Source organism: Garra rufa, unplaced genomic scaffold, assembly GCF_049309525.1.
Source record: "Garra rufa unplaced genomic scaffold, GarRuf1.0 hap1_unplaced_013, whole genome shotgun sequence".
NCBI lineage: Eukaryota > Metazoa > Chordata > Actinopteri > Cypriniformes > Cyprinidae > Garra > Garra rufa.
This window is the reverse complement of record NW_027394288.1, coordinates 385,616-408,502: the sequence shown is the minus strand read 5'-3', so window position 1 is coordinate 408,502 and position 22,887 is coordinate 385,616. Positions and strand designations below refer to the sequence as shown.

Below are 22,887 nucleotides of genomic sequence, written 5' to 3'. Positions count from 1 at the left end.
GGATTACACTTTCTGTGGATTGTATATACACTGGTGGACACTCACATTGGACTTATCAACACACTGGGGTTCTTGGACTGTTTTTAGGGTATGGACAAATGAACTGTATTCTTTTAACCCTTAAAGACCTAGAACATTTTTGGGGCACCTGAGGCACCTGTATATTTCTTTGTTTTTTCAGACCTATTCTAGCAGTCAGCATCAATTGTCATATATCATTATAAACATAAGAACTTGAACTTTATGTCTAGCTAATTTAAAATTACAAATTTCCTTTTGTTTTCTCTAAAAATTTGTGAATTTCCAGAATTTTAGGAAAAAACGCTACCAACAATTGGGTGTTTTTTACTGTGTACTCAAACAAAAACTTCTGAAGTTTGGATTTTTTTCTTTAAAAATTTGTATTTAGGTGTTTTACACTTCCAAATAAAATTTTGTCTATATATAACATTCCCCAAGCAAGTTATAGCCAATTATTACAATATTATTTAGGCGCTTTTCAGTGAAAAACAGGCCCATTTCGTTTACTGACAATATAGACCTGTCCAAAAACGTTTCAGGAGTAAAGTCATCGCAGAAACAGTGTTAAATAATAGCAAAACACAGTAAAAATAATTTACTTTTTCAGATAAATATATTCTTAATCCAAAAGATGAACAATAAACACAAATAGTGTAGAAAGTAGCACAAGAAAAATTGCACAAATTGTCTTGTGCAACAAAAAAATAAACAATCCAAATTATTCACAAACTACACACAAAATGAGAGAGAAATATACAGAGTGCAACCGAAAAAATAGTACAAATAATCTTTAAAAACTATATAATAATTAGTCACATAATATAACAACCAAATAGATGGATCTGCTGGCTGTAGTCTGCGTCGGAATCTATTTTACCGGGACATCGCCTAGTGACCGAAAACCCACATTCCAGTGCTTTATCCGATATCTACTGCTGTTTCATCCTTGTTTTTGGTTTGTTTTACGTCAAAGGGCTCTGTCGTGAGTATTTCTGTACATTTTCAAAGAATGCTGTCATGCAAATGTGTTATTTTGCGTTTGTTTTCATGCACGCAAGACGCACTTTGCTTTCACTTTGCGTCTGTTCAGATCTGCAAAGAAACATACTAATCGGTGGTTCAAAAGACCAAAACCTATGTTTATTGGTTGAATAGATGACAGTTTGAACCAATCGGGGCACAGGGGTGGGACTAAGCATCAACAATCGTTCCTGTTTGGCTCAGAGGACCAAAACGTATTGATTTCATCTGACGAATCAGTGCTGAGGAAATGTGATGACGTAATCACGCTTACCACGGAGCCTCTGAATATCCAAATGAGACAAATGCGATATCACTGAAAAGAGTAGACTCTGTACTTTACGATACTTTTTAAAGCATTCAAATTGGATAAGCGGTTCAAAAGTTATTAAACATTTAAGAACAATAGTTATTTTTAGCCGCCGGCGGCTGTCTCGGTCTTTGAGGGTTAACAGAGTTTACCTGTTTTTAGGGTATGGACAAATGAACTGTATTCTTTTAACAGAGTTTACCTAGTTTTATCGTGTTGTTTTAAAGTCTTTTATGTGAACCTTGTAAATACACCAAATCTATTTAAACCAATTTTCTTTTATGTCTCATTCTTTTAACCACTAGTCATCTCTCACAGTTAAATCTGACCCCATTTTAGTCTTGTAACTCGGCTGATAAGGCCGATTGTTACACTTTTATGGGAGACCGCCTGGGAATACCAGGTGCTGTAAGCTTTTGCCTTTTCTTCACTATTTATATAATATGCTGGCTTTTATGGAGGCTGATCTTTAACCCCTTAACTGTCACCCCCATTTTTTTAAATATGCGTGAACGTGCACTATCCTAACTTCAATTGTTGTAATTCATGAACACTTTGGAATACAGATCTAAGGTTGGTCTCTTTTTAAAGAAGACAATCAGCAGATTATTGCAGAAGTGGAATTTAAAAAAATAAATAAAGTAGCAACAAATTATAGAAGTTTAAATTTACTGTAAATAAAATGCACTGTACAATTTTTATTATATTTTATATAAAATACATATTTTACATAACAGGTTTTATCCTAAAGTTGATATTAAATTGAAGCCTCACATCTAAATAAGTTATGTTCCAAATTTGAAGTTGATATGAAAAAAAATAAGGTTCCTGTGAAAGTTTGTTTAGGGCGTTATACCACAAACAGCCACCGGGTGCCATCCAAATGCCATATATATTTTTTATGCATTTTTCTGTCACAAAAGTCTAAATTTTTCAGAGAATTTTCGTTCTATCACAAAATAACCACCAAATATGCAATCCTGAGAAGCTTTTGCCTTTTCTTCACTATTTATATAATATGCTGGCTTTTACGGAGGCTGATCTTTAAATAGCCCACTTTTTGGAGCAGCCCTCGCTTATGGCCATATCGCGCTGAGAGCGCCCGATCTCGTCTGATCTCGGAAGCTAAGTAGCGTCGGGCCTGGTTAGTACTTGGATGGGAGACCGCCTGGGAATACCAGGTGCTGTAAGCTTTTGCCTTTTCTTCACTATTTATATAATATGCTGGATTTTACGGAGGCTGATCTTTAAATAGCCCACCTTTTGGAGCAGCCCTCGCTTATGGCCATACCGCGCTGAGAGTGCCCGATCTCGTCTGTTCTGCTAAGCAGCGTCGGGCCTGGTTAGTACTTGGATGGGAGACCGCCTGGGAATACCAGGTGCTGTAAGCTTTTGCCTTTTCTTCACTATTTATATAATATGCTGGCTTTTAGAAAGACGTGTTTTACCGCTCTATTTATTACAATCATTTACATGTATTATAGAGTTTTAAGTGTTTTACATGTTTTTTAGGCCATTTTATTACTCTTAACATTTTAAGTGTATGTGTCTTTAATAAATGGATGGTTGGCCTGTCATGTGACTAGACACATGACAGGAAGCAGGAAGTACAACTGTATAAGAGAGCAGCATGACAAACAAAGGACAGTCACCAAACTGTTGGATTGAGGAGTTGCTAATTTTAGAGCTCACCTTTCCATTCACCACCTGCAAACTTTGGATTACACTTTCTGTGGATTGTATATACACTGGTGGACACTCACATTGGACTTATCAACACACTGGGGTTCTTGGACTGTTTTTAGGGTATGGACAAATGAACTGTATTCTTTTAACAGAGTTTACCTGTTTTTAGGGTATGGACAAATGAACTGTATTCTTTTAACAGAGTTTACCTAGTTTTATCGTGTTGTTTTAACCCTCTGGGGTCTGAGGGTGTTTTGGGGCCCTGAAAAAGTTTTGACATGCCTTGACATTTGTGCTTTTTTCAGTATGTTAAAAACATATTAATATCCTGAATCTAAATACATTGTAATTAGCACAAATTGGACTACAAAAATATGTAAGCAGCATGAATGTACATTTTTAAGTTTTTGAGAAAACAACGTTTATGCGTGCATAGTGAAAAACTAAATTTTTGGAGTCACTGAAATAAGGCCATCTAACACATACAGAATATTGGTTCTCGGGACTTTCGAGAATTGGATGTGGTAGGCTTGGTTTTTTTCTACCAAACGATGTGAAAATCATCTAGTTCACTTGTTTTCACAAAACAGTATATAGATTTACATTTTTGAAGACACTTTTTGTTTCGAATGGCTGTATGCGAGAAGGCGTGAATCATCATGAATAATGCTGTGATTTACACCTGAGAAGACAAAGACCTGCATAATGAGCCGCATAATGAGCCATTCAGTCGGATGTTGACTAAGAGGAAACAACAGAAAGAATAAAGGAAAAATGAAAGGACAAAATAAATATTTTGTTTGAAGCGTATTTTGAATATATTTAACTATCACGTAAAATAACTTGAGATTCACTTGTGAGTGCAGTTAAACTTTTTATTAGGAACAAAAGTAATAAACAACACAGAAGTCAAGATGTCGTGGGTGCAATATCCAAATCACTCGCAGGAAACTTGAACACAGGAAAACGGGGAACAGCAGAAACTGCAAAGAAAACAAGTAGATGTGAGCAACACAGTGATCTGACAAAGACAGAGCTAACATGGAGAAAATACATACACTACCAGCCAAACTTTTTTATTATTAAAAGTTTTTTTTTTTAAGTGAGCAGTTTTTTTTACATAGTAAACCTATTTCACAAAATTAGATAATTATTTTTCTTTAAAAAAGTACCTTTGACTGGTAAGTGTATAGGTGTATAACAGTTGCAAATAAAAACAGTGCAAGATAAATACAGGTGTGAGGTTTGTAATGAAGTGATACAGGAGAAACCATACATCTTCTACCTTTCATACAGATTACTTAAAAAGAGAATATTAGTTTTTTATTTGAATTGGTTTATGTAAACGTAAACATTTCAAGCTTTCTACAAGTATATGCATTATGTTTGTGAGGCACGTAATCACTGAGATTTAGGTTGTTTCATTTATGAGTCAGTGAAAAGATATAACAGAGACAGTGAAGGCAGAGCGTGTGCCCTGTCTGTTTTCTTATTTTCATAAAAGCACAGTGTATACAAATAAAAATATACACTCTACAGTTTCGAATGATGTATTGGTTGTATTTGTACGATCAAAACTGACGGAGAATTTTACATTCTTTTCGGCGTTATTACAAAAGCGTGCCTCAAAACGCGCCGGCGCGTTTTTCGACCAAAGGGGGTCGAAACATCCTGAGACATGAGACATTTAGATGCAGTGAAATGAAACATACTTTATAATGTTTCACTTGCTGTAGTCAGGAAATACAGTTGGCAAAAAGTCTTAACTGGTAAAATGTGTGCACATTCTGTCACAGTAACAACTAACAAGCAGGCTAATAAAAGAAAAAAACTTACTTGTGTAAATATTTCCTCTGCTGGTTCACGCTGTGTCTCATATAATGTTCATCTTCTGAAGTAAGTTTTATTCCTGACAGCCCATCTTCTTCCAGAAAGGACTAACTTGAAAGAAAAGAAACTGCTTTCTCCTTTGTTTACCGTGATGTGGGCGTCTACTTTTGGCGCGGCGCCCTCACGTGGACGATTTGAATTTGAAAAGAGAATCGCTCTTGGGCGTGATCTAATTAAAACTAATGAAGCAGACAAGAGAGACTGGACATCGTGTTGGTTTCATACGGATTACTTTATCACAGAATATTTGATTTCGATATTACATTACTTCATTTGAAAGTATAGATATCAAGCTTCCTCTAGATATATTGCTCATGTCTCTGTGTTGTGTATTGGCTGAGTTATAATCTATTTTAATGACGCGTTTCTGAATGAAGATCACGGAGATCAACGCGGCAGACAGCACACCCTTTTTGTTTTCTTTATTTTGTGAAATCACAATATTTTTTTGGTTTTGTGAGTATATACAAATAAAAGTAGACCCTTTACAGATTCGATTGATGTACTGCTTTTATCTGTACAATCAGAAATGACCGAGTAATTGAAGTTCCTTTTGGGAAACTGCCACAAAACGCGTATACGCGTGTTTGGACCCCAGGGGGTTAAAGTCTTTTATGTGAACCTTGTAAATACACCAAATCTATTTAAACCAATTTTCTTTTTTGTCTCATTCTTTTAACCACTAGTCATCTCTCACAGTTAAATCTGACCCCATTTTAGTCTTGTAACTCGGCTGATAAGGCCGATTGTTACACTTTTATGGGAGACCGCCTGGGAATACCAGGTGCTGTAAGCTTTTGCCTTTTCTTCACTATTTATATAATATGCTGGCTTTTACGGAGGCTGATCTTTAAATAGCCCACTTTTTGGAGCAGCCCTCGCTTATGGCCATACCGCGCTGAGAGCGCCCGATCTCGTCTGATCTCGGAAGCTAAGCAGCGTCAGGCCTGGTTAGTACTTGGATGGGAGACCGCCTGGGAATACCAGGTGCTGTAAGCTTTTGCCTTTTCTTCACTATTTATATAATATGCTGGCTTTTAGAAAGACGTGTTTTACCGCTCTATTTATTACAATCATTTACATGTATTATAGAGTTTTAAGTGTTTTACATGTTTTTTAGGCCATTTTATTACTCTTAACATTTTAAGTGTATGTGTCTTTAGTAAATGGATGGTTGGCCTGTCATGTGACTAGACACATGACAGGAAGCAGGAAGTACAACTGTATAAGAGAGCAGCATGACAAACAAAGGACAGTCACCAAACTGTTGGATTGAGGAGTTGCTAATTTTAGAGCTCACCTTTCCATTCACCACCTGCAAACTTTGGATTACACTTTCTGTGGATTGTATATACACTGGTGGACACTCACATTGGACTTATCAACACACTGGGGTTCTTGGACTGTTTTTAGGGTATGGACAAATGAACTGTATTCTTTTAACAGAGTTTACCTGTTTTTAGGGTATGGACAAATGAACTGTATTCTTTTAACAGAGTTTACCTAGTTTTATCGTGTTGTTTTAAAGTCTTTTATGTGAACCTTGTAAATACACCAAATCTATTTAAACCAATTTTCTTTTATGTCTCATTCTTTTAACCACTAGTCATCTCTCACAGTTAAATCTGACCCCATTTTAGTCTTGTAACTCGGCTGATAAGGCCGATTGTTACACTTTTATGGGAGACCGCCTGGGAATACCAGGTGCTGTAAGCTTTTGCCTTTTCTTCACTATTTATATAATATGCTGGCTTTTACGGAGGCTGATCTTTAAATAGCCCACTTTTTGGAGCAGCCCTCGCTTATGGCCATACCGCGCTGAGAGCGCCCGATCTCGTCTGATCTCGGGAGCTAAGCAGCGTCGGGCCTGGTTAGTACTTGGATGGGAGACCGCCTGGGAATACCAGGTGCTGTAAGCTATTGCCTTTTCTTCACTATTTATATAATATGCTGGCTTTTACGGAGGCTGATCTTTAAATAGCCCACTTTTTGGAGAAGCCCTAGCTTATGGCCATACCGCGCTGAGAGCGCCCGATCTCGTCTGATCTCGGAAGCTAAGCAGCGTCAGGCCTGGTTAGTACTTGGAAGGGAGACCGCCTGGGAATACCAAGTGCTGTAAGCTTTTGCCTTTTCTTCACTATTTATATAATATGCTGGCTTTTAGAAAGACGTGTTTTACCGCTCTATTTATTACAATCATTTACATGTATTATAGAGTTTTAAGTGTTTTACATGTTTTTTAGGCCATTTTATTACTCTTAACATTTTAAGTGTATGTGTCTTTAGTAAATGGATGGTTGGCCTGTCATGTGACTAGACACATGACAGGAAGCAGGAAGTACAACTGTATAAGAGAGCAGCATGACAAACAAAGGACAGTCACCAAACTGTTGGATTGAGGAGTTGCTAATTTTAGAGCTCACCTTTCCATTCACCACCTGCAAACTTTGGATTACACTTTCTGTGGATTGTATATACACTGGTGGACACTCACATTGGACTTATCAACACACTGGGGTTCTTGGACTGTTTTTAGGGTATGGACAAATGAACTGTATTCTTTTAACAGAGTTTACCTGTTTTTAGGGTATGGACAAATGAACTGTATTCTTTTAACAGAGTTTACCTAGTTTTATCGTGTTGTTTTAAAGTCTTTTATGTGAACCTTGTAAATACACCAAATCTATTTAAACCAATTTTCTTTTATGTCTCATTCTTTTAACCACTAGTCATCTCTCACAGTTAAATCTGACCCCATTTTAGTCTTGTAACTCGGCTGATAAGGCCGATTGTTACACTTTTATGGGAGACCGCCTGGGAATACCAGGTGCTGTAAGCTTTTGCCTTTTCTTCACTATTTATATAATATGCTGGCTTTTACGGAGGCTGATCTTTAAATAGCCCACTTTTTGGAGCAGCCCTCGCTTATGGCCATACCGCGCTGAGAGCGCCCGATCTCGTCTGATCTCGGAAGCTAAGCAGCGTCGGGCCTGGTTAGTACTTGGATGGGAGACCGCCTGGGAATACCAGGTGCTGTAAGCTTTTGCCTTTTCTTCACTATTTATATAATATGCTGGCTTTTACGGAGGCTGATCTTTAAATAGCCCACTTTTTGGAGCAGCCCTCGCTTATGGCCATACCGCGCTGAGAGCGCCCGATCTCGTCTGATCTCGGAAGCTAAGCAGCGTCGGGCCTGGTTAGTACTTGGATGGGAGACCGCCTGGGAATACCAGGTGCTGTAAGCTTTTGCCTTTTCTTCACTATTTATATAATATGCTGGCTTTTAGAAAGACGTGTTTTACCGCTCTATTTATTACAATCATTTACATGTATTATAGAGTTTTAAGTGTTTTACATGTTTTTTAGGCCATTTTATTACTCTTAACATTTTAAGTGTATGTGTCTTTAATAAATGGATGGTTGGCCTGTCATGTGACTAGACACATGACAGGAAGCAGGAAGTACAATTGTATAAGAGAGCAGCATGACAAACAAAGGACAGTCACCAAACTGTTGGATTGAGGAGTTGCTAATTTTAGAGCTCACCTTTCCATTCACCACCTGCAAACTTTGGATTACACTTTCTGTGGATTGTATATACACTGGTGGACACTCACATTGGACTTATCAACACACTGGGGTTCTTGGACTGTTTTTAGGGTATGGACAAATGAACTGTATTCTTTTAACAGAGTTTACCTGTTTTTAGGGTATGGACAAATGAACTGTATTCTTTTAACAGAGTTTACCTAGTTTTATCGTGTTGTTTTAAAGTCTTTTATGTGAACCTTGTAAATACACCAAATCTATTTAAACCAATTTTCTTTTATGTCTCATTCTTTTAACCACTAGTCATCTCTCACAGTTAAATCTGACCCCATTTTAGTCTTGTAACTCGGCTGATAAGGCCGATTGTTACACTTTTATGGGAGACCGCCTGGGAATACCAGGTGCTGTAAGCTTTTGCCTTTTCTTCACTATTTATATAATATGCTGGCTTTTACGGAGGCTGATCTTTAAATAGCCCACTTTTTGGAGCAGCCCTCGCTTATGGCCATACCGCGCTGAGAGCGCCCGATCTCGTCTGATCTCGGAAGCTAAGCAGCGTCGGGCCTGGTTAGTACTTGGATGGGAGACCGCCTGGGAATACCAGGTGCTGTAAGCTTTTGCCTTTTCTTCACTATTTATATAATATGCTGGCTTTTACGGAGGCTGATCTTTAAATAGCCCACTTTTTGGAGCATCCCTCGCTTATGGCCATACCGCGCTGAGTGCGCCCGATCTCGTCTGATCTCGGAAGCTAAGCAGCGTCGGGCCTGGTTAGTACTTGGATGGGAGACCGCCTGGGAATACCAGGTGCTGTAAGCTTTTGCCTTTTCTTCACTATTTATATAATATGCTGGCTTTTAGAAAGACGTGTTTTACCGCTCTATTTATTACAATCATTTACATGTATTATAGAGTTTTAAGTGTTTTACATGTTTTTTAGGCCATTTTATTACTCTTAACATTTTAAGTGTATGTGTCTTTAGTAAATGGATGGTTGGCCTGTCATGTGACTAGACACATGACAGGAAGCAGGAAGTACAACTGTATAAGAGAGCAGCATGACAAACAAAGGACAGTCACCAAACTGTTGGATTGAGGAGTTGCTAATTTTAGAGCTCACCTTTCCATTCACCACCTGCAAACTTTGGATTACACTTTCTGTGGATTGTATATACACTGGTGGACACTCACATTGGACTTATCAACACACTGGGGTTCTTGGACTGTTTTTAGGGTATGGACAAATGAACTGTATTCTTTTAACAGAGTTTACCTGTTTTTAGGGTATGGACAAATGAACTGTATTCTTTTAACAGAGTTTACCTAGTTTTATCGTGTTGTTTTAAAGTCTTTTATGTGAACCTTGTAAATACACCAAATCTATTTAAACCAATTTTCTTTTATGTCTCATTCTTTTAACCACTAGTCATCTCTCACAGTTAAATCTGACCCCATTTTAGTCTTGTAACTCGGCTGATAAGGCCGATTGTTACACTTTTATGGGAGACCGCCTGGGAATACCAGGTGCTGTAAGCTTTTGCCTTTTCTTCACTATTTATATAATATGCTGGCTTTTACGGAGGCTGATCTTTAACTAGCCCACTTTTTGGAGCAGCCCTCGCTTATGGCCATACCGCGCTGAGAGCGCCCGATCTCGTCTGATCTCGGAAGCTAAGCAGCGTCGGGCCTGGTTAGTACTTGGATGGGAGACCGCCTGGGAATACCAGGTGCTGTAAGCTTTTGCCTTTTCTTCACTATTTATATAATATGCTGGCTTTTACGGAGGCTGATCTTTAAATACCCCACTTTTTGGAGCAGCCCTCGCTTATGGCCATACCACGCTGAGAGCGCCCGATCTCGTCTGATCTCGGAAGCTAAGCAGCGTCGGGCCTGGTTAGTACTTGGATGGGAGACCGCCTGGGAATACCAGGTGCTGTAAGCTTTTGCCTTTTCTTCACTATTTATATAATATGCTGGCTTTTAGAAAGACGTGTTTTACCGCTCTATTTATTACAATCATTTACATGTATTATAGAGTTTTAAGTGTTTTACATGTTTTTTAGGCCATTTTATTACTATTAACATTTTAAGTGTATGTGTCTTTAATAAATGGATGGTTGGCCTGTCATGTGACTAGACACATGACAGGAAGCAGGAAGTACAACTGTATAAGAGAGCAGCATGACAAACAAAGGACAGTCACCAAACTGTTGGATTGAGGAGTTGCTAATTTTAGAGCTCACCTTTCCATTCACCACCTGCAAACTTTGGATTACACTTTCTGTGGATTGTATATACACTGGTGGACACTCACATTGGACTTATCAACACACTGGGGTTCTTGGACTGTTTTTAGGGTATGGACAAATGAACTGTATTCTTTTAACAGAGTTTACCTGTTTTTAGGGTATGGACAAATGAACTGTATTCTTTTAACAGAGTTTACCTAGTTTTATCGTGTTGTTTTAAAGTCTTTTATGTGAACCTTGTAAATACACCAAATCTATTTAAACCAATTTTCTTTTATGTCTCATTCTTTTAACCACTAGTCATCTCTCACAGTTAAATCTGACCCCATTTTAGTCTTGTAACTCGGCTGATAAGGCCGATTGTTACACTTTTATGGGAGACCGCCTGGGAATACCAGGTGCTGTAAGCTTTTGCCTTTTCTTCACTATTTATATAATATGCTGGCTGTTACGGAGGCTGATCTTTAAATAGCCCACTTTTTGGAGCAGCCCTCGCTTATGGCCATACCGCGCTGAGAGCGCCCGATCTCGTCTGATCTCGGAAGCTAAGCAGCGTCGGGCCTGGTTAGTACTTGGATGGGAGACCGCCTGGGAATACCAGGTGCTGTAAGCTTTTGCCTTTTCTTCACTATTTATATAATATGCTGGCTTTTACGGAGGCTGATCTTTAAATAGCCCACTTTTTGGAGCAGCCCTCGCTTATGGCCATACCGCGCTGAGAGCGCCCGATCTCGTCTGATCTCGGAAGCTAAGCAGCGTCGGGCCTGGTTAGTACTTGGATGGGAGACCGCCTGGGAATACCAGGTGCTGTAAGCTTTTGCCTTTTCTTCACTATTTATATAATATGCTGGCTTTTAGAAAGACGTGTTTTACCGCTCTATTTATTACAATCATTTACATGTATTATAGAGTTTTAAGTGTTTTACATGTTTTTTAGGCCATTTTATTACTCTTAACATTTTAAGTGTATGTGTCTTTAATAAATGGATGGTTGGCCTGTCATGTGACTAGACACATGACAGGAAGCAGGAAGTACAACTGTATAAGAGAGCAGCATGACAAACAAAGGACAGTCACCAAACTGTTGGATTGAGGAGTTGCTAATTTTAGAGCTCACCTTTCCATTCACCACCTGCAAACTTTGGATTACACTTTCTGTGGATTGTATATACACTGGTGGACACTCACATTGGACTTATCAACACACTGGGGTTCTTGGACTGTTTTTAGGGTATGGACAAATGAACTGTATTCTTTTAACAGAGTTTACCTGTTTTTAGGGTATGGACAAATGAACTGTATTCTTTTAACAGAGTTTACCTAGTTTTATCGTGTTGTTTTAAAGTCTTTTATGTGAACCTTGTAAATACACCAAATCTATTTAAACCAATTTTCTTTTATGTCTCATTCTTTTAACCACTAGTCATCTCTCACAGTTAAATCTGACCCCATTTTAGTCTTGTAACTCGGCTGATAAGGCCGATTGTTACACTTTTATGGGAGACCGCCTGGGAATACCAGGTGCTGTAAGCTTTTGCCTTTTCTTCACTATTTATATAATATGCTGGCTTTTACGGAGGCTGATCTTTAAATAGCCCACTTTTTGGAGCAGCCCTCGCTTATGGCCATACCGCGCTGAGAGCGCCCGATCTCGTCTGATCTCGGAAGCTAAGCAGCGTCGGGCCTGGTTAGTACTTGGATGGGAGACCGCCTGGGAATACCAGGTGCTGTAAGCTTTTGCCTTTTCTTCACTATTTATATAATATGCTGGCTTTTACGGAGGCTGATCTTTAAATAGCCCACTTTTTGGAGCAGCCCTCGCTTATGGCCATACCGCGCTGAGAGCGCCCGATCTCGTCTGATCTCGGAAGCTAAGCAGCGTCGGGCCTGGTTAGTACTTGGATGGGAGACCGCCTGGGAATACCAGGTGCTGTAAGCTTTTGCCTTTTCTTCACTATTTATATAATATGCTGGCTTTTAGAAAGACGTGTTTTACCGCTCTATTTATTACAATCATTTACATGTATTATAGAGTTTTAAGTGTTTTACATGTTTTTTAGGCCATTTTATTACTCTTAACATTTTAAGTGTATGTGTCTTTAATAAATGGATGGTTGGCCTGTCATGTGACTAGACACATGACAGGAAGCAGGAAGTACAACTGTATAAGAGAGCAGCATGACAAACAAAGGACAGTCACCAAACTGTTGGATTGAGGAGTTGCTAATTTTAGAGCTCACCTTTCCATTCACCACCTGCAAACTTTGGATTACACTTTCTGTGGATTGTATATACACTGGTGGACACTCACATTGGACTTATCAACACACTGGGGTTCTTGGACTGTTTTTAGGGTATGGACAAATGAACTGTATTCTTTTAACCCTTAAAGACCTAGAACATTTTTGGGGCACCTGAGGCACCTGTATATTTCTTTGTTTTTTCAGACCTATTCTAGCAGTCAGCATCAATTGTCATATATCATTATAAACATAAGAACTTGAACTTTATGTCTAGCTAATTTAAAATTACAAATTTCCTTTTGTTTTCTCTAAAAATTTGTGAATTTCCAGAATTTTAGGAAAAAACGCTACCAACAATTGGGTGTTTTTTACTGTGTACTCAAACAAAAACTTCTGAAGTTTGGATTTTTTTCTTTAAAAATTTGTATTTAGGTGTTTTACACTTCCAAATAAAATTTTGTCTATATATAACATTCCCCAAGCAAGTTATAGCCAATTATTACAATATTATTTAGGCGCTTTTCAGTGAAAAACAGGCCCATTTCGTTTACTGACAATATAGACCTGTCCAAAAACGTTTCAGGAGTAAAGTCATCGCAGAAACAGTGTTAAATAATAGCAAAACACAGTAAAAATAATTTACTTTTTCAGATAAATATATTCTTAATCCAAAAGATGAACAATAAACACAAATAGTGTAGAAAGTAGCACAAGAAAAATTGCACAAATTGTCTTGTGCAACAAAAAAATAAACAATCCAAATTATTCACAAACTACACACAAAATGAGAGAGAAATATACAGAGTGCAACCGAAAAAATAGTACAAATAATCTTTAAAAACTATATAATAATTAGTCACATAATATAACAACCAAATAGATGGATCTGCTGGCTGTAGTCTGCGTCGGAATCTATTTTACCGGGACATCGCCTAGTGACCGAAAACCCACATTCCAGTGCTTTATCCGATATCTACTGCTGTTTCATCCTTGTTTTTGGTTTGTTTTACGTCAAAGGGCTCTGTCGTGAGTATTTCTGTACATTTTCAAAGAATGCTGTCATGCAAATGTGTTATTTTGCGTTTGTTTTCATGCACGCAAGACGCACTTTGCTTTCACTTTGCGTCTGTTCAGATCTGCAAAGAAACATACTAATCGGTGGTTCAAAAGACCAAAACCTATGTTTATTGGTTGAATAGATGACAGTTTGAACCAATCGGGGCACAGGGGTGGGACTAAGCATCAACAATCGTTCCTGTTTGGCTCAGAGGACCAAAACGTATTGATTTCATCTGACGAATCAGTGCTGAGGAAATGTGATGACGTAATCACGCTTACCACGGAGCCTCTGAATATCCAAATGAGACAAATGCGATATCACTGAAAAGAGTAGACTCTGTACTTTACGATACTTTTTAAAGCATTCAAATTGGATAAGCGGTTCAAAAGTTATTAAACATTTAAGAACAATAGTTATTTTTAGCCGCCGGCGGCTGTCTCGGTCTTTGAGGGTTAACAGAGTTTACCTGTTTTTAGGGTATGGACAAATGAACTGTATTCTTTTAACAGAGTTTACCTAGTTTTATCGTGTTGTTTTAAAGTCTTTTATGTGAACCTTGTAAATACACCAAATCTATTTAAACCAATTTTCTTTTATGTCTCATTCTTTTAACCACTAGTCATCTCTCACAGTTAAATCTGACCCCATTTTAGTCTTGTAACTCGGCTGATAAGGCCGATTGTTACACTTTTATGGGAGACCGCCTGGGAATACCAGGTGCTGTAAGCTTTTGCCTTTTCTTCACTATTTATATAATATGCTGGCTTTTATGGAGGCTGATCTTTAACCCCTTAACTGTCACCCCCATTTTTTTAAATATGCGTGAACGTGCACTATCCTAACTTCAATTGTTGTAATTCATGAACACTTTGGAATACAGATCTAAGGTTGGTCTCTTTTTAAAGAAGACAATCAGCAGATTATTGCAGAAGTGGAATTTAAAAAAATAAATAAAGTAGCAACAAATTATAGAAGTTTAAATTTACTGTAAATAAAATGCACTGTACAATTTTTATTATATTTTATATAAAATACATATTTTACATAACAGGTTTTATCCTAAAGTTGATATTAAATTGAAGCCTCACATCTAAATAAGTTATGTTCCAAATTTGAAGTTGATATGAAAAAAAATAAGGTTCCTGTGAAAGTTTGTTTAGGGCGTTATACCACAAACAGCCACCGGGTGCCATCCAAATGCCATATATATTTTTTATGCATTTTTCTGTCACAAAAGTCTAAATTTTTCAGAGAATTTTCGTTCTATCACAAAATAACCACCAAATATGCAATCCTGAGAAGCTTTTGCCTTTTCTTCACTATTTATATAATATGCTGGCTTTTACGGAGGCTGATCTTTAAATAGCCCACTTTTTGGAGCAGCCCTCGCTTATGGCCATATCGCGCTGAGAGCGCCCGATCTCGTCTGATCTCGGAAGCTAAGTAGCGTCGGGCCTGGTTAGTACTTGGATGGGAGACCGCCTGGGAATACCAGGTGCTGTAAGCTTTTGCCTTTTCTTCACTATTTATATAATATGCTGGATTTTACGGAGGCTGATCTTTAAATAGCCCACCTTTTGGAGCAGCCCTCGCTTATGGCCATACCGCGCTGAGAGTGCCCGATCTCGTCTGTTCTGCTAAGCAGCGTCGGGCCTGGTTAGTACTTGGATGGGAGACCGCCTGGGAATACCAGGTGCTGTAAGCTTTTGCCTTTTCTTCACTATTTATATAATATGCTGGCTTTTAGAAAGACGTGTTTTACCGCTCTATTTATTACAATCATTTACATGTATTATAGAGTTTTAAGTGTTTTACATGTTTTTTAGGCCATTTTATTACTCTTAACATTTTAAGTGTATGTGTCTTTAATAAATGGATGGTTGGCCTGTCATGTGACTAGACACATGACAGGAAGCAGGAAGTACAACTGTATAAGAGAGCAGCATGACAAACAAAGGACAGTCACCAAACTGTTGGATTGAGGAGTTGCTAATTTTAGAGCTCACCTTTCCATTCACCACCTGCAAACTTTGGATTACACTTTCTGTGGATTGTATATACACTGGTGGACACTCACATTGGACTTATCAACACACTGGGGTTCTTGGACTGTTTTTAGGGTATGGACAAATGAACTGTATTCTTTTAACAGAGTTTACCTGTTTTTAGGGTATGGACAAATGAACTGTATTCTTTTAACAGAGTTTACCTAGTTTTATCGTGTTGTTTTAACCCTCTGGGGTCTGAGGGTGTTTTGGGGCCCTGAAAAAGTTTTGACATGCCTTGACATTTGTGCTTTTTTCAGTATGTTAAAAACATATTAATATCCTGAATCTAAATACATTGTAATTAGCACAAATTGGACTACAAAAATATGTAAGCAGCATGAATGTACATTTTTAAGTTTTTGAGAAAACAACGTTTATGCGTGCATAGTGAAAAACTAAATTTTTGGAGTCACTGAAATAAGGCCATCTAACACATACAGAATATTGGTTCTCGGGACTTTCGAGAATTGGATGTGGTAGGCTTGGTTTTTTTCTACCAAACGATGTGAAAATCATCTAGTTCACTTGTTTTCACAAAACAGTATATAGATTTACATTTTTGAAGACACTTTTTGTTTCGAATGGCTGTATGCGAGAAGGCGTGAATCATCATGAATAATGCTGTGATTTACACCTGAGAAGACAAAGACCTGCATAATGAGCCGCATAATGAGCCATTCAGTCGGATGTTGACTAAGAGGAAACAACAGAAAGAATAAAGGAAAAATGAAAGGACAAAATAAATATTTTGTTTGAAGCGTATTTTGAATATATTTAACTATCACGTAAAATAACTTGAGATTCACTTGTGAGTGCAGTTAAACTTTTTATTAGGAACAAAAGTAATAAACAACACAGAAGTCAAGATGTCGTGGGTGCAATATCCAAATCACTCGCAGGAAACTTGAACACAGGAAAACGGGGAACAGCAGAAACTGCAAAGAAAACAAGTAGATGTGAGCAACACAGTGATCTGACAAAGACAGAGCTAACATGGAGAAAATACATACACTACCAGCCAAACTTTTTATTATTAAAAGTTTTTTTTTTTAAGTGAGCAGTTTTTTTTACATAGTAAACCTATTTCACAAAATTAGATAATTATTTTTCTTTAAAAAAGTACCTTTGACTGGTAAGTGTATAGGTGTATAACAGTTGCAAATAAAAACAGTGCAAGATAAATACAGGTGTGAGGTTTGTAATGAAGTGATACAGGAGAAACCATACATCTTCTACCTTTCATACAGATTACTTAAAAAGAGAATATTAGTTTTTTATTTGAATTGGTTTATGTAAACGTAAACATTTCAAGCTTTCTACAAGTATATGCATTATGTTTGTGAGGCACGTAATCACTGAGATTTAGGTTGTTTCATTTATGAGTCAGTGAAAAGATATAACAGAGACAGTGAAGGCAGAGCGTGTGCCCTGTCTGTTTTCTTATTTTCATAAAAGCACAGTGTATACAAATAAAAATATACACTCTACAGTTTCGAATGATGTATTGGTTGTATTTGTACGATCAAAACTGACGGAGAATTTTACATTCTTTTCGGCGTTATTACAAAAGCGTGCCTCAAAACGCGCCGGCGCGTTTTTCGACCAAAGGGGGTCGAAACATCCTGAGACATGAGACATTTAGATGCAGTGAAATGAAACATACTTTATAATGTTTCACTTGCTGTAGTCAGGAAATACAGTTGGCAAAAAGTCTTAACTGGTAAAATGTGTGCACATTCTGTCACAGTAACAACTAACAAGCAGGCTAATAAAAGAAAAAAACTTACTTGTGTAAATATTTCCTCTGCTGGTTCACGCTGTGTCTCATATAATGTTCATCTTCTGAAGTAAGTTTTATTCCTGACAGCCCATCTTCTTCCAGAAAGGACTAACTTGAAAGAAAAGAAACTGCTTTCTCCTTTGTTTACCGTGATGTGGGCGTCTACTTTTGGCGCGGCGCCCTCACGTGGACGATTTGAATTTGAAAAGAGAATCGCTCTTGGGCGTGATCTAATTAAAACTAATGAAGCAGACAAGAGAGACTGGACATCGTGTTGGTTTCATACGGATTACTTTATCACAGAATATTTGATTTCGATATTACATTACTTCATTTGAAAGTATAGATATCAAGCTTCCTCTAGATATATTGCTCATGTCTCTGTGTTGTGTATTGGCTGAGTTATAATCTATTTTAATGACGCGTTTCTGAATGAAGATCACGGAGATCAACGCGGCAGACAGCACACCCTTTTTGTTTTCTTTATTTTGTGAAATCACAATATTTTTTTGGTTTTGTGAGTATATACAAATAAAAGTAGACCCTTTACAGATTCGATTGATGTACTGCTTTTATCTGTACAATCAGAAATGACCGAGTAATTGAAGTTCCTTTTGGGAAACTGCCACAAAACGCGTATACGCGTGTTTGGACCCCAGGGGGTTAAAGTCTTTTATGTGAACCTTGTAAATACACCAAATCTATTTAAACCAATTTTCTTTTTTGTCTCATTCTTTTAACCACTAGTCATCTCTCACAGTTAAATCTGACCCCATTTTAGTCTTGTAACTCGGCTGATAAGGCCGATTGTTACACTTTTATGGGAGACCGCCTGGGAATACCAGGTGCTGTAAGCTTTTGCCTTTTCTTCACTATTTATATAATATGCTGGCTTTTACGGAGGCTGATCTTTAAATAGCCCACTTTTTGGAGCAGCCCTCGCTTATGGCCATACCGCGCTGAGAGCGCCCGATCTCGTCTGATCTCGGAAGCTAAGCAGCGTCGGGCCTGGTTAGTACTTGGATGGGAGACCGCCTGGGAATACCAGGTGCTGTAAGCTTTTGCCTTTTCTTCACTATTTATATAATATGCTGGCTTTTAGAAAGACGTGTTTTACCGCTCTATTTATTACAATCATTTACATGTATTATAGAGTTTTAAGTGTTTTACATGTTTTTTAGGCCATTTTATTACTCTTAACATTTTAAGTGTATGTGTCTTTAGTAAATGGATGGTTGGCCTGTCATGTGACTAGACACATGACAGGAAGCAGGAAGTACAACTGTATAAGAGAGCAGCATGACAAACAAAGGACAGTCACCAAACTGTTGGATTGAGGAGTTGCTAATTTTAGAGCTCACCTTTCCATTCACCACCTGCAAACTTTGGATTACACTTTCTGTGGATTGTATATACACTGGTGGACACTCACATTGGACTTATCAACACACTGGGGTTCTTGGACTGTTTTTAGGGTATGGACAAATGAACTGTATTCTTTTAACAGAGTTTACCTGTTTTTAGGGTATGGACAAATGAACTGTATTCTTTTAACAGAGTTTACCTAGTTTTATCGTGTTGTTTTAAAGTCTTTTATGTGAACCTTGTAAATACACCAAATCTATTTAAACCAATTTTCTTTTATGTCTCATTCTTTTAACCACTAGTCATCTCTCACAGTTAAATCTGACCCCATTTTAGTCTTGTAACTCGGCTGATAAGGCCGATTGTTACACTTTTATGGGAGACCGCCTGGGAATACCAGGTGCTGTAAGCTTTTGCCTTTTCTTCACTATTTATATAATATGCTGGCTTTTACGGAGGCTGATCTTTAAATAGCCCACTTTTTGGAGCAGCCCTCGCTTATGGCCATACCGCGCTGAGAGCGCCCGATCTCGTCTGATCTCGGGAGCTAAGCAGCGTCGGGCCTGGTTAGTACTTGGATGGGAGACCGCCTGGGAATACCAGGTGCTGTAAGCTATTGCCTTTTCTTCACTATTTATATAATATGCTGGCTTTTACGGAGGCTGATCTTTAAATAGCCCACTTTTTGGAGCAGCCCTCGCTTATGGCCATACCGCGCTGAGAGCGCCCGATCTCGTCTGATCTCGGAAGCTAAGCAGCGTCAGGCCTGGTTAGTACTTGGAAGGGAGACCGCCTGGGAATACCAAGTGCTGTAAGCTTTTGCCTTTTCTTCACTATTTATATAATATGCTGGCTTTTAGAAAGACGTGTTTTACCGCTCTATTTATTACAATCATTTACATGTATTATAGAGTTTTAAGTGTTTTACATGTTTTTTAGGCCATTTTATTACTCTTAACATTTTAAGTGTATGTGTCTTTAGTAAATGGATGGTTGGCCTGTCATGTGACTAGACACATGACAGGAAGCAGGAAGTACAACTGTATAAGAGAGCAGCATGACAAACAAAGGACAGTCACCAAACTGTTGGATTGAGGAGTTGCTAATTTTAGAGCTCACCTTTCCATTCACCACCTGCAAACTTTGGATTACACTTTCTGTGGATTGTATATACACTGGTGGACACTCACATTGGACTTATCAACACACTGGGGTTCTTGGACTGTTTTTAGGGTATGGACAAATGAACTGTATTCTTTTAACAGAGTTTACCTGTTTTTAGGGTATGGACAAATGAACTGTATTCTTTTAACAGAGTTTACCTAGTTTTATCGTGTTGTTTTAAAGTCTTTTATGTGAACCTTGTAAATACACCAAATCTATTTAAACCAATTTTCTTTTATGTCTCATTCTTTTAACCACTAGTCATCTCTCACAGTTAAATCTGACCCCATTTTAGTCTTGTAACTCGGCTGATAAGGCCGATTGTTACACTTTTATGGGAGACCGCCTGGGAATACCAGGTGCTGTAAGCTTTTGCCTTTTCTTCACTATTTATATAATATGCTGGCTTTTACGGAGGCTGATCTTTAAATAGCCCACTTTTTGGAGCAGCCCTCGCTTATGGCCATACCGCGCTGAGAGCGCCCGATCTCGTCTGATCTCGGAAGCTAAGCAGCGTCGGGCCTGGTTAGTACTTGGATGGGAGACCGCCTGGGAATACCAGGTGCTGTAAGCTTTTGCCTTTTCTTCACTATTTATATAATATGCTGGCTTTTACGGAGGCTGATCTTTAAATAGCCCACTTTTTGGAGCAGCCCTCGCTTATGGCCATACCGCGCTGAGAGCGCCCGATCTCGTCTGATCTCGGAAACTAAGCAGCGTCGGGCCTGGTTAGTACTTGGATGGGAGACCGCCTGGGAATACCAGGTGCTGTAAGCTTTTGCCTTTTCTTCACTATTTATATAATATGCTGGCTTTTAGAAAGACGTGTTTTACCGCTCTATTTATTACAATCATTTACATGTATTATAGAGTTTTAAGTGTTTTACATGTTTTTTAGGCCATTTTATTACTCTTAACATTTTAAGTGTATGTGTCTTTAATAAATGGATGGTTGGCCTGTCATGTGACTAGACACATGACAGGAAGCAGGAAGTACAATTGTATAAGAGAGCAGCATGACAAACAAAGGACAGTCACCAAACTGTTGGATTGAGGAGTTGCTAATTTTAGAGCTCACCTTTCCATTCACCACCTGCAAACTTTGGATTACACTTTCTGTGGATTGTATATACACTGGTGGACACTCACATTGGACTTATCAACACACTGGGGTTCTTGGACTGTTTTTAGGGTATGGACAAATGAACTGTATTCTTTTAACAGAGTTTACCTGTTTTTAGGGTATGGACAAATGAACTGTATTCTTTTAACAGAGTTTACCTAGTTTTATCGTGTTGTTTTAAAGTCTTTTATGTGAACCTTGTAAATACACCAAATCTATTTAAACCAATTTTCTTTTATGTCTCATTCTTTTAACCACTAGTCATCTCTCACAGTTAAATCTGACCCCATTTTAGTCTTGTAACTCGGCTGATAAGGCCGATTGTTACACTTTTATGGGAGACCGCCTGGGAATACCAGGTGCTGTAAGCTTTTGCCTTTTCTTCACTATTTATATAATATGCTGGCTTTTACGGAGGCTGATCTTTAAATAGCCCACTTTTTGGAGCAGCCCTCGCTTATGGCCATACCGCGCTGAGAGCGCCCGATCTCGTCTGATCTCGGAAGCTAAGCAGCGTCGGGCCTGGTTAGTACTTGGATGGGAGACCGCCTGGGAATACCAGGTGCTGTAAGCTTTTGCCTTTTCTTCACTATTTATATAATATGCTGGCTTTTACGGAGGCTGATCTTTAAATAGCCCACTTTTTGGAGCATCCCTCGCTTATGGCCATACCGCGCTGAGTGCGCCCGATCTCGTCTGATCTCGGAAGCTAAGCAGCGTCGGGCCTGGTTAGTACTTGGATGGGAGACCGCCTGGGAATACCAGGTGCTGTAAGCTTTTGCCTTTTCTTCACTATTTATATAATATGCTGGCTTTTAGAAAGACGTGTTTTACCGCTCTATTTATTACAATCATTTACATGTATTATAGAGTTTTAAGTGTTTTACATGTTTTTTAGGCCATTTTATTACTCTTAACATTTTAAGTGTATGTGTCTTTAGTAAATGGATGGTTGGCCTGTCATGTGACTAGACACATGACAGGAAGCAGGAAGTACAACTGTATAAGAGAGCAGCATGACAAACAAAGGACAGTCACCAAACTGTTGGATTGAGGAGTTGCTAATTTTAGAGCTCACCTTTCCATTCACCACCTGCAAACTTTGGATTACACTTTCTGTGGATTGTATATACACTGGTGGACACTCACATTGGACTTATCAACACACTGGGGTTCTTGGACTGTTTTTAGGGTATGGACAAATGAACTGTATTCTTTTAACAGAGTTTACCTAGTTTTATCGTGTTGTTTTAAAGTCTTTTATGTGAACCTTGTAAATACACCAAATCTATTTAAACCAATTTTCTTTTATGTCTCATTCTTTTAACCACTAGTCATCTCTCACAGTTAAATCTGACCCCATTTTAGTCTTGTAACTC

The 22,887-nt window shown here is 38.3% G+C and overlaps 22 non-coding genes and 2 pseudogenes across 22 annotated transcripts; all 24 read left to right on the top strand.

Annotated features, from left to right (window-relative positions):
* Positions 1-2,425: 2,425 nt before the first annotated feature.
* On the top strand, positions 2,426-2,544 carry LOC141315141 (5S ribosomal RNA). The gene has a single exon (XR_012350683.1). It is a non-coding gene; the product is annotated as a 5S ribosomal RNA (ribosomal RNA).
* An 84-nt stretch (positions 2,545-2,628) lies between these two features.
* On the top strand, positions 2,629-2,742 carry LOC141315230 (5S ribosomal RNA; annotated as a pseudogene).
* Positions 2,743-5,807: 3,065 nt separating this feature from the next.
* LOC141315099 (5S ribosomal RNA) lies at positions 5,808-5,926 on the top strand. The gene has a single exon (XR_012350641.1). It is a non-coding gene; the product is annotated as a 5S ribosomal RNA (ribosomal RNA).
* Positions 5,927-6,727: 801 nt separating this feature from the next.
* Positions 6,728-6,846, top strand: LOC141315028 (5S ribosomal RNA). Its single transcript, XR_012350571.1, has one exon. It is a non-coding gene; the product is annotated as a 5S ribosomal RNA (ribosomal RNA).
* An 84-nt stretch (positions 6,847-6,930) lies between these two features.
* Positions 6,931-7,049, top strand: LOC141315222 (5S ribosomal RNA). The gene has a single exon (XR_012350765.1). It is a non-coding gene; the product is annotated as a 5S ribosomal RNA (ribosomal RNA).
* An 801-nt stretch (positions 7,050-7,850) lies between these two features.
* On the top strand, positions 7,851-7,969 carry LOC141314891 (5S ribosomal RNA). The gene has a single exon (XR_012350436.1). It is a non-coding gene; the product is annotated as a 5S ribosomal RNA (ribosomal RNA).
* Positions 7,970-8,053: 84 nt separating this feature from the next.
* Positions 8,054-8,172, top strand: LOC141314890 (5S ribosomal RNA). Its single transcript, XR_012350435.1, has one exon. It is a non-coding gene; the product is annotated as a 5S ribosomal RNA (ribosomal RNA).
* Positions 8,173-8,973: 801 nt separating this feature from the next.
* LOC141314889 (5S ribosomal RNA) lies at positions 8,974-9,092 on the top strand. Its single transcript, XR_012350434.1, has one exon. It is a non-coding gene; the product is annotated as a 5S ribosomal RNA (ribosomal RNA).
* Positions 9,093-9,176: 84 nt separating this feature from the next.
* On the top strand, positions 9,177-9,295 carry LOC141314967 (5S ribosomal RNA). Its single transcript, XR_012350511.1, has one exon. It is a non-coding gene; the product is annotated as a 5S ribosomal RNA (ribosomal RNA).
* An 801-nt stretch (positions 9,296-10,096) lies between these two features.
* On the top strand, positions 10,097-10,215 carry LOC141314887 (5S ribosomal RNA). The gene has a single exon (XR_012350431.1). It is a non-coding gene; the product is annotated as a 5S ribosomal RNA (ribosomal RNA).
* An 84-nt stretch (positions 10,216-10,299) lies between these two features.
* LOC141314925 (5S ribosomal RNA) lies at positions 10,300-10,418 on the top strand. The gene has a single exon (XR_012350469.1). It is a non-coding gene; the product is annotated as a 5S ribosomal RNA (ribosomal RNA).
* An 801-nt stretch (positions 10,419-11,219) lies between these two features.
* Positions 11,220-11,338, top strand: LOC141314886 (5S ribosomal RNA). The gene has a single exon (XR_012350430.1). It is a non-coding gene; the product is annotated as a 5S ribosomal RNA (ribosomal RNA).
* An 84-nt stretch (positions 11,339-11,422) lies between these two features.
* On the top strand, positions 11,423-11,541 carry LOC141314885 (5S ribosomal RNA). Its single transcript, XR_012350429.1, has one exon. It is a non-coding gene; the product is annotated as a 5S ribosomal RNA (ribosomal RNA).
* An 801-nt stretch (positions 11,542-12,342) lies between these two features.
* LOC141314884 (5S ribosomal RNA) lies at positions 12,343-12,461 on the top strand. Its single transcript, XR_012350428.1, has one exon. It is a non-coding gene; the product is annotated as a 5S ribosomal RNA (ribosomal RNA).
* An 84-nt stretch (positions 12,462-12,545) lies between these two features.
* LOC141314882 (5S ribosomal RNA) lies at positions 12,546-12,664 on the top strand. Its single transcript, XR_012350427.1, has one exon. It is a non-coding gene; the product is annotated as a 5S ribosomal RNA (ribosomal RNA).
* A 2,752-nt stretch (positions 12,665-15,416) lies between these two features.
* On the top strand, positions 15,417-15,535 carry LOC141315140 (5S ribosomal RNA). Its single transcript, XR_012350682.1, has one exon. It is a non-coding gene; the product is annotated as a 5S ribosomal RNA (ribosomal RNA).
* An 84-nt stretch (positions 15,536-15,619) lies between these two features.
* Positions 15,620-15,733, top strand: LOC141315229 (5S ribosomal RNA; annotated as a pseudogene).
* Positions 15,734-18,797: 3,064 nt separating this feature from the next.
* Positions 18,798-18,916, top strand: LOC141314881 (5S ribosomal RNA). The gene has a single exon (XR_012350426.1). It is a non-coding gene; the product is annotated as a 5S ribosomal RNA (ribosomal RNA).
* Positions 18,917-19,717: 801 nt separating this feature from the next.
* On the top strand, positions 19,718-19,836 carry LOC141315026 (5S ribosomal RNA). Its single transcript, XR_012350570.1, has one exon. It is a non-coding gene; the product is annotated as a 5S ribosomal RNA (ribosomal RNA).
* Positions 19,837-19,920: 84 nt separating this feature from the next.
* Positions 19,921-20,039, top strand: LOC141315221 (5S ribosomal RNA). Its single transcript, XR_012350764.1, has one exon. It is a non-coding gene; the product is annotated as a 5S ribosomal RNA (ribosomal RNA).
* Positions 20,040-20,840: 801 nt separating this feature from the next.
* LOC141314880 (5S ribosomal RNA) lies at positions 20,841-20,959 on the top strand. The gene has a single exon (XR_012350425.1). It is a non-coding gene; the product is annotated as a 5S ribosomal RNA (ribosomal RNA).
* Positions 20,960-21,043: 84 nt separating this feature from the next.
* Positions 21,044-21,162, top strand: LOC141315103 (5S ribosomal RNA). Its single transcript, XR_012350646.1, has one exon. It is a non-coding gene; the product is annotated as a 5S ribosomal RNA (ribosomal RNA).
* An 801-nt stretch (positions 21,163-21,963) lies between these two features.
* On the top strand, positions 21,964-22,082 carry LOC141314879 (5S ribosomal RNA). Its single transcript, XR_012350424.1, has one exon. It is a non-coding gene; the product is annotated as a 5S ribosomal RNA (ribosomal RNA).
* An 84-nt stretch (positions 22,083-22,166) lies between these two features.
* On the top strand, positions 22,167-22,285 carry LOC141314966 (5S ribosomal RNA). Its single transcript, XR_012350509.1, has one exon. It is a non-coding gene; the product is annotated as a 5S ribosomal RNA (ribosomal RNA).
* The last annotated feature ends 602 nt before the right edge of the window (positions 22,286-22,887 follow it).